Source organism: Nannospalax galili, unplaced genomic scaffold (assembly GCF_000622305.1).
Source record: "Nannospalax galili isolate Female #2095 unplaced genomic scaffold, S.galili_v1.0 scaffold548, whole genome shotgun sequence".
Taxonomy (NCBI): domain Eukaryota; kingdom Metazoa; phylum Chordata; class Mammalia; order Rodentia; family Spalacidae; genus Nannospalax; species Nannospalax galili.
Genome location: NW_008358999.1, coordinates 2134491 through 2144975, shown reverse-complemented (window position 1 = coordinate 2144975; position 10485 = coordinate 2134491).

Sequence of the window (10485 nt, the reverse complement as noted above, 5' to 3'; positions counted from 1 at the left end):
CTACCTGTCAATCAAAATGGGAGGCTTTCTTTGGAGAGAATATTGCCCTGAATACAGGGCTGGTTGTTGTTGTTGTTGTTGTTGTTGTTGTTGTTGTTGTTGTTGTTTTTAGGGAGAAGAGGTGTATCAGTTGAGAGAGAGAGAGAGAGACATAAGTAAATCAGGAGAATGAGACCTTGTCCATGGACCAGAGAGGGATGCGAGGCCACGCCTACCTGTCAATCAAAATGGGAGGCTTTCTTTGGAGAGAATGTTGCCCTGAATACAGGGCTGTTTGTTGTTGTTGTTGTTGTTGTTGTTTTTGTTGTTGTTGTTGTTGTTGTTTTTAGGGAGAAGAGGTATATCAGTTGAGAGAGAGAGAGAGAGAGAGAGAGAGAGAGAGAGAGACTGCACTAATGCCCTCTGCTCTACTCTCCGTCTGTCTCCAAGATAGCACCCAGCACTGCAGACTTCTATCCACATCCTTGTGCAGACACCACCACCACCACGCTGAATAGACAGGGTCTGCGGGACCGGGAAACCTTTGCACACGTGCTAGGGTATGACTTCTTCAACGACTAGACTCAAGCTGTGCTTTCCCTCTGGCTCCCTTGAATCATTGGCTCTGGGTGGGGGAGCCAGCTGCCATGTTGTGAGGCTGCTCAAGAGCCCTTCCGAGAAGCCCGTGTGGTGAGATGTGGACTCATTCTGCCAACAGCCACAAGAGTGCGCCATCTTGGAAGTGGCTCTTCCAAGCCCAGTCTAGCCTTAGACTGTAACCCCTGCCCCCATCATGAATGGGCCCGCCCTAAAGATCTCAAGCCAGAAATGCCCCTTCAAACCACTCCTAAGCTCCTGAGCCACAGAATCTGTCAGATGAGAATGCTTTATTGTTGTAACCCAATACATTTAGGAGAATTTTTTTATGTAGCAACAGATAATGAATACATCTGGCTATCATTCTTGTGTTGGGATTTGGCTCTAGAATTATAATATTAAAGTGATTCAAACTGTTTTAAATGTTTATTAAACTGAGTTTTATAAGGGCCATTTTCACACAAGTATATAGTGTCCTTTGAAGTCATTCTCCTCTCCATTCTCTGTTGCCCTCCCCTTCCTGCCCCCCCCATTGGTCCCCTAGAGAGTTTTGCTGCTTCTCTCATATCATCTGTGTGAACAGGACTTTACTATCTATGTGACATCTAGGACCAAAAACTGAGAGAAAGTATGATATTTGTCTTTCTGAGACTGACTTAACTCCAGCTGTATCCAATGAGATTGAAGCTGGAGTTTCAAAAGAATCTCCCAACTAAAAGAAGTCCAGGATCAGGTAGATCCACTGCTGAATTCAACAAGCTCTTTAAAGACGAACTAACACCAATGCATCTCAAACTATTCCATTAAGTAGAAATGGAAGGAACACTTGCCAAACTCTTTTTTTTCTTTTAAGGCAACACAGAGATGACTCGGGGAGAATAGTCCCCTAGAATTCTCCTCAACCACAGACACCGGATGTTGCACTACCAACACACTAAACAAGATGTTCCTGCTGGTGCAATAGCAGTGTCTAGTCCATGCCAAACTCTTTATGAAGCCAGTAGTACTCTGATCAAAACTAGATCCTTGATTTGGGTAGAAAGGGGGAAATTGCATCTCCTCACAGGCTAGCCCATAGCACAGGGTCTGATAAAGCTGTGTCCCGTAGAGTTTCACCAGAAGACCAAAAGCTGTCACACCCAAAGTCATTTACAGAACTTGGCTTTGCTCTGGGTGACATGGAGGAGTTGTAGGCGAGCCTTAAGCAGAGGAAGAGCGGGACTGACTTGTGTTCCAGAGGCCAGTCTAGGCACTCAAACCACTGTGTACCCAGATGTGTGCTGAAGAATCTCCAAGCATAGAGATGATGTGCCCCAACATCAAGGTATTTTCTGACTGGTTCATATACAAACACACTCAAAAAGCTATCAATTCTCTTTTCCCTTGGGATCCACCTTGGGGTTATATCTAAAACAGGAAGGCAAGTAGGAGGACACTCATCACTCTGCTGTCCTACAAATATGGAGAGCAGTGATTCTGTTGCCCAATACTTCAGTTAAAGACCCATTAGAAATGATAGTGTTGTGGGGTCCCAGAGTCTATGACTACATCTAAATCTGGCCCTGATGCTCTAACAAGATATCTTTGAGTAGGTAATTTATAACAACAGAATTTATGAATCATGGTTCTAAAGGCTGGGAGTCCAAGATCAAGGTGCCAGCAGATTCTGTGTCTGGTGAGGGCTGGTGTACATTACAGATGGCAGCTCTGATGCATCTTCATATTGATGGGAGAAATGAACTAATTCCTTCCGATCTCGGTGTGTGTGTGTGTGTGTGTGTGTGTGTGTGTGTGTGTATGGACAGGTCAGAGGTCAAACTAGTGTGTCACTCTTCAGGTATCATTCATCTTGATTTTTATTTTATGTTTGAGTGTTTTGCCTGCATGTAAGTGCACCACAGGCATGCAAACCTGTGGAGGCCAGAAAAGGGCATTTGATCCCCTGGTACTGGAATTATAGACAGTTGTGTATATACTGGGAATCAAACCTAAGTCCTCTGCAAGAGCATCCAGTACTCTTAACCACTGGACTGTCTCTCTAGCTCTACCTGCCTTGTTATTTAAAAAACTATTTATTTATTTATTATTTTTACTTTATGTGTGTGAGTATATTGTGTGCATGTAGGTAGGTGCACCTGTGTCATACAGTGCCAGCAGAGGTCAGAAAAGGGTGTTGAATCCCCTGGAACTGGAGTTATGGATGATTGTTAGCTGCCATGTGGGTGCTGGGAATAGAACTTGGTTCCTCTGCAAGAGCAGTCAGTGCTCTTAACCACTAAGCCATCTCTCTGGCCCCCACCTTGTTTTTTAAGACAAAGTCTGCCACTGGCCTGGAATGCAAACTAGGCTAGGCCGAGCCCCAGGGAAACACCTGTCTCCACCTTCCCAGCACTGGGATTACAAGCCTCGATACCACACCTCCCTCAGGTCCTCGTGCTTATGTGGCAAGCACCTTACCAACTGAGCTACCATCTCTCCAGGCCTGTCCTGTTGTATAAGGCACCAATCTCACACAAAGGAGCTTCATCTTCATTAGTGAGTCCCATCCCGGAACCCTCTACCTCATTGACACACCCTGGGGATTAAGTTTCATTCAACATGTGGATGGGGGAAGGGCACCAACATTCCAGCTACAGCAGACTGTATCAGTCAATTATGCTGCACTAACAAGCAACCCCCAAAGCTCAGCGCTTCAAACAACAGTCTTCGTTCTTGCTGTGCCTTGTCCAGTGCAGGGTGGAGGAGTCTCAGCACATCACACTCAGCCTGGGGCTCCGACTGGTGGAGTCACTACCATCTTATGACAACACCAGGTCAGTGTGAGGCTTCCAGTCTCCTGCCACAGTGAAACACCCAAGCAGAATATGGCAATTCTTGTTGCTTTTCACTAGCCAGAAACCAGTCACATGGCTACACCCTCTGCCAACAACTAAGGGAGTGACATTCTGAGGGTACCTGAGGTGAAATATTGACAGGCTCAGTAATACCAATCACAAGGAAGCTTCACAATTTAGGGGGGGGTGTCAGAAGAGGGGTGTTTGGGCATCACTGGGCACCCCAGGTCTCTGCTTCTCAATGAAAGGGGAACACAGTGAGGCGGGTATTCTGGTTCAATTTCTGTTGCTGTGATAAAATATTCTGATGTAAAGCAACTTAGGGGAGGAAAGAGTTTCTTTGGCTGACAATTCCAGATCAAGGTCCATCATTTTGGGGAACTCAAGGCAGGAAGTCAAGCAGCAAGTCACATCACAGCCACAGTCAAGAGCAGAGAGAGGATCAACACGTCCTTGTTTATTCACTGCTCCCTCTCACCTAGTTCTCCTTATACTACTCAGGGCCCCAAACTAGGGAATGGTGCCACCACAGTTAGGGTGTCCTCCCACCTCACTTAACAATCAAGACCATCCCCTACCGGCATGCCCTCAGGCCAACCCAATCTAGAAAATTCCTCAACTGAAAGTCTCTTCTTAGGTGATCCTGGATGATGGTTAGTTGACAGTAAAGAACTGACCATCACTGACCACCATCCATGAGAGCTGTGGGTCCTAACCTGACTTTTCCTATCCCTGATGAACCGGCATGACTTACCCAGGACTGTGTTTCAGGCACTCTGCTGGGTGCTACAAAGACACAACATACTGGGGAAGCCTGCAGCCTCTCAGCTTCAACACAATTATGAGAGTAAATTGCCTGGAACAATCATCATTTAATATGTTCCAAAGAAAAATACACTTTTGGGCTTCCTTGTGTCTATTTTTTTCTCCATGTAGCTGGAAATGGTGATCTGCCCATCAAATGTCAGTTCCCACTTCTCTCAATTCTCCTCTATGAGTAGGGAATGGGCAGCACAGTCCAGCACTCTGGGTTATGCTACCTCTTTATTAGGTTTGGGATGTTGTCTTGGGGCACACAAATGACCTGTGTATGGGAAGTCCAGTTAAATTAGAAGTTTAGATTAACAACAAATAAGCATTAGCATGGGATGCTACTACGTGTGGTGTGACTTTTCCTGGGGAGACAGGAACAACATCTATTCACCCCCAGAAGGACACCAACAACCAAATTGATTCCACCAAGCACAGCTTAGTGAACCACTGAACTCATTGGAGCTGTGTGTAGTAACATGGCCAAGGGGTCACGGACAGGAGGATGGGTGCCTCAAAGGCAGCTGCTTCATCAGAACAGCCCCAGCATGGGTGATGAGTCTCCAAAGCTTTATCACTGGAACTCCAGTACACGACTTGCTGGCAGCTCAACAGAGGGAGAGGGTCTCCATTCTACAGCAATTGTTGAAGGTTTATAACCTTGGAGAGGGGGCCTTGTGAATCTTGTAAGCTCCAGGGGCTTCCTGAGCTTTGTGAGTTTCCTTTACTTCTTAAATCTTGTTTTAATTTGGAGGAAAATGGCCAGAAAACACCAAGCAATCCCTGGGACAGACTTAGGCTAGAAGTCTGCATTGTTTATCTGAAACCACAATTTAACAAAGCATCCTGTAATTTTATTTGCTAAATAGGACACCTTTGTTTTTGAAATGTTTCATCACCACAAAGACCACACCCACCTCTAAGTGCAAGCTGAACTGTGCCTTTTATCTCCCTCACACTTCTGTGCCACACCAGCCACTGGCCTCATTTCAGATCCTGCAGCATACCTCATCTACATCAACCTCAGGCCTTTACAAGTATTAATCCCTCCTTGTGGAAGGCTGGTTCTTTGAGACAGTGACACTTCCTCTTCTTTCTCCTCCTCGGCTCTAGTGCTGGCACCTCTGAGACATTTCCCCTGTCAGGTGGTCCACAGTCACACCCTCTCACCCTGTCTCTGTCATTGTTTTTCTTGTCGTTGTGTTTATTTATAGCAGCTGTCACTGCCTGCAGTTGTCCTGGCTTCTAGGGCACCTGCCTCTCTGCACTCTGAAGTAAGCTCCCTGAGAACAGGATCTGCGCCTGTCTTGTCCTTAGCTGCATCACAGTGCTGGTGAGAGGGGTCAGATAGTGTTAGGTGAACACAGAGCAAGTATGAAGCTGTGGGACACTGCAGCCTGTGCAAGGCTCCTACTGTCTGGTTCCATTGTGCATCTGAAGGGTGAAGGGAAGGTAAATCAGACTAGATGATACGTTATGTGATGGGGGTGAGCAAAACCCCCAAGTGAACAATGAGCTAAAAACCAGCCAGAGGTGCCGAGCAAGATGGATTCTACATTCTCTGAAGTGATAGGGAAACCATCTTGAATGAGGTCCTGTGAGCTGAGTTCTACTTCACTAGAAGGAAGGGGTCATAGTCAGGGCAATATACTGATAAGAAAGTTCCCAAGGATGGAACAACCTTGGCTCATCTGAGGAATAAATGGCTGATCAGTGGGGCTGAAATGGGTGGAGCCACAGAGTTGCTACTGGGAGAGGCTGCCCTGAGCACAGTGGTACAGACTGGGCTGTGTTGGGAGTTTACTCTGAATGCATTGCTAACACATTGGAGGGTTTCAGTCATAGGAATCATAGGTCCACCTGACAAGATGGACTTGGTAGCTGTGATAAAAAGTGAAATATAAGTTAGAAGGCACAGGGACAGGTCAGACAGGAGGCCATTGTCAGTCATCCCAGTGAGAGAGAATAGTGGGGTGGTCTAGGTTTTGGCATTTGCAATGAAGAAAGAAAGTATACACGGCAAGACGCAAGTGGTATAAATTGCTTGCATAATTAATGGGAGGTATGAAAGACAGCATGGTTAGGTATAGGAGAAGATAAATAGATTTATCAATGAATAGATAGTTGATGGATATAGTAAGATGGATGGATAGATGGATTGTAGATAGATGAATAGGCAGTGTCCTCTCAAGTTTTTATTGCCAACTTGACACATCCTAGAGTCACCTTGAAAGAGGGGGCTTTAACTGAAAAATTGTCTCTGTCAGACTGTCCTGTGATCATGTCTATGAGAGATTGTCTTGATTGATGATTGATGTGGGAGGGCCCAGCCCACTGTGGGTAGTGCTATCCTTAGGCAGGTGGGCCTGGGCTTTGAAAGCTAACCGTACATGAGCCAGTGAGGAAGCCTGTAAGTGGCGTTCTTCAATGATTTCTGCTTCAGTTGCTGCTTGAGCTCCTGCCCTGACTTCCCTAATGGACAGTGACCTAGAAGTGTAAGCCAAGGAAACCCTTTCCTCCATGAGTTCCTTTTGGTCAGAGTGTTTTACCACAGCAACATAAATCAAACTGGAACTGTTGGATATTGAATGGCTGGCTGGCTGGCTGGATGAATGGATGGCTTATAAATAGATTGTAGGTGGTAGATATTTAGCAAGAAGAAAGATATTAAATGGATAGATAGGTAGATAGATTATAGATGGATGATAAATGGTAGACGTTGAGTAAGTAGTAAATTGAATGGATGGGTGGATGGATGGATGGATGGATGGATGGATGGATGGATGGATGGATAGATCATACATGAATATTGGGTGGGTGGATTGGTGGTAGACTCTGGGGCCTCTTCCTCCCCTCATGGGTCGTTGGCCACCGATCCATGAGAACAAAGGGAGCAGAAGCGATGAATGGGGTCAGGACGGCCAGTGAGCACTGACAGAAGAAAGCCCTTCCCGGGAGGCAGATTCAGTGATACAGCTCCAGACTCAGTGAAACAGCTCTGTTTATTCAGTGGGGGTCAGGGAAAATATGGTGTGGAGGCAGCAGCCAAAGCTTCAGCTGATAGGTGCTGTAGTATGCTTTATTTACATGTGGCAGGGGGATCCTATCATCTGACTATAGGGCAATGCCTGATTATCATATAGAAAAAACCTGGGGGTTTTATTGCAGGTAACTATGCAAAAGGTCATCTTCCAAATAAGGTCAGGCATCCGTGCTTGGTGGCACTTTCCAGGTAAGTCAGGCAGGAAGGCCCTGCTGAGAAAGGAGCCAACCTTAACAGCAGGGTTCCCCAATATCTCCCCCTGTTTTGTTTTATAAATGGAGAAGTGTCATCACAAGCTTTAAGAACCAACTCATCTATCTCAGGAGAATCCAAAGTTTGATGACTGACCGTGACCTGATTGATAGTAATTTTAGCAACGGTAGTAATTTGTAAGAAACTGTATGAAACAGGGAGCAAGCATCAAAATAACATAATCAGGGGGCTATTGATATTGTAACATTTCCCCTCTGAAGAGGTAACCCCAAAATCTTTTGGGGATAATAGCTCACAAATACTTTTAACATTTTTGGCCTTTGGGACAGAGTACTTTGCTAAAAGGCCCAAGGACATTTTGACTTTTAGCCAAGAAAGAAACTGGCTACTTTTCTTTGGGGGTCTTTTTACCCTAGCTGCCTAGCCAATTTCTATCTCCTTTTCTTATCATACCACCCTCTGAAGAGGCTTACCCAAATTGCCAATAGGGAATTGGGATGCAGACCACTCTGGCTTCTTCCATGCTGAACAGGGATGCAGGGTGAGGCAATTGGGGTGCCCCCTTCAGTGGGACTATTTAAAAGATTCCCAAATTACATAACTCTTAACTACAGGGATAAAAGAAAGGTGTTTGGTGCCTGGGAGATGTGAAGAAGTAAAGGTAAGAGTAAGGGCAAGAGTAGTTAGTATTACAATTTCTAGGCAGGGAACCAGAAAATGTCCAAATTAAAGTCCATTGGAATTTCTTGATGAGGGTTCCCAAAAGCATCCATCTAACAGGTTTCTCCTCATTTTTCTTTTGTCTGTCAAGGCTGGACTGATGATTGATGAACTCAGGATTTGTTGTCAGGCACTTTGATAACTGTCGGAGTGGCTAGAATCAGCTCCCTCTTAAATGGCCTCTAGATAGGGAGAGAAAACAAATTTATCCATCATTTTAAAATAGTGAGTTGTTTCCCGGTGCAGGTGGGCACTACAGTATTGTAGACCAAGATTTAAAGTCCTACACCTGAGTAGCACTGTCCTATTAGGAACAAAATCACCAATGAGAAATAATTGTCTAAATAATATAAGAGCTTAAGCCTAATGTCTGGGATGTGTAATCCTTTGAATTTTTAAAGAAATACATTGATGACTTTAAATGGATAGACGGGAGATAGATGAGGATGTGGAGCATAATTATTTAAAAGTTTGTACCCTGGATCCAGGCCATCCTCCTTTTGAACTTTTTAACTGATACCCTTCTTGGCAGAGAAACCTTGAAGGAGCAGGTAACCTTTGGGAGCCTTGTTGTCTTTGTCTGAGACTGGATTGTGCTCTATGCATTATCCCAACAGCACAGGAAACAAAGGGGGATTTGTCTCATCGTCCATCCTACCACCGCCCAGAGCTCAGTCATAATTATTCATCTCCCACATCTCACATGATGATTTGTAACTTGCCAATTGCCTTGCCACCACTCTCCCTCTCCCCATCACTTAACCCCAACCAATCAGACTCCAAGTCCATGCCCACACCCAGCAAAACAAGGACATTTCTATCGAGGTTTGAAGTACATTTGATGAAAAGGGCAAATGATGCCATGTGGGAAGTGCTAGTCACTAGTCGGTGTCTCCATTTTCTAGTCATAATCAGGAATTCACTTTGATGGTTTTAAATATAGGGTGGGCTCTGACGAGTATGTGTGAATAATAAACTCTGAGTTTAAACCTAAGTTGGAAGGAGCTTATTTCACTGGCAATGGTGTGAGGCAAAGGGAAGCCTAATGGGTATTTAAACTCCTGTCTCAGTGTGAGAAAGGAGAGCTTTGACAGACTCCCCAATGCATTGTTCTGCCTTGTGTGACTGCACTAAACTTGATTGGATGAGGAAGAAGGATGGGGACAGTGGTGCCGTCGTCACTGGAGCATTTACTACTTTCCTTTGCTATACCCAAGAGTATACCAGAAGGTGGACAACTCCCACCCATCCCACAGAGGGGCAACCAGAACATTCGAAGAGGGGCATAGAACAGAGATTCACACTCAGGCATCTGAGTTGGGGGTCGGGGGAGGTTGCGGCTCTTCACCTGACGGCCAGACTGCTCCAACGCTGGCTGCTTAGTACAACCCCATTCTTCGGTATCATTCACTCTGTGTATTCTTCTCCTCCCTCCTTGTTGGCAGACAGCTATTGATCTTTGAGCATGATGGTGCCCTCGGCCTCAAATAATTTTGTGATTTCGTCCCCAGTTTTCAAGTGAACTTTATCATTCCTCTGATCGTTGAAGCCTGTCTTTGTTCTTTCAGCAATAATGGATGATTCCATAAATGGCACGTCACAGTGCAGGAAAGACATGAGGGCGACCTTTATTAGATTAAATATGTCAGCCCCACCCAGTGCTCTATGCATTGTGGAATTATTATCAGGAGACAGACAATAGGGAGGGAGCTGTGTGGAGCCAAGAGCTTCCCAAAATTGTGTTCGTAATTACTTTTCTCGATACAGTGATAATGACTGATAATGATTTCCTATAAATTATAACTTAATGTGTCAGTGCAGATATTACATAATCAGTTGGCTTAAGAGCTCCCTAAGAAAATGCCTGACTCCTAGATCTCCCTGATCTCCCATCCAACTTCAGAATCTAAGTCCTGGCTAAGTTCCTGCCATCTGGTAGATGGAGATGGGTAGAAATCTATGGGTAGATGATCCAGCCAGCAACTGAGTCCCAGAAGCTCTACCTCAACCTGTAGGATCTGGTTCCTACTTGTTCCCTTCAGCTCCCTTGTTCATTCCCCCAGTTTCTTCCTTCCAGTTTCTCAACAATACAAAGCTTGCTCCCACCCCAGGAGCTTTGTACCTTGTGTTTGTTCTGCCTGCAAAGTTCTTTTACAATTACTGTGCCTGGACTTCTTTTTCATTATTCATGTCTCAGTACAAGCCTAGAAATACCTAAGATACAGCCCCACCCAGTAGCCTGTCTTTCTCTCTCTCTCTCTCTCTCTCTCTCCCTCCCTCCCTCCCTCC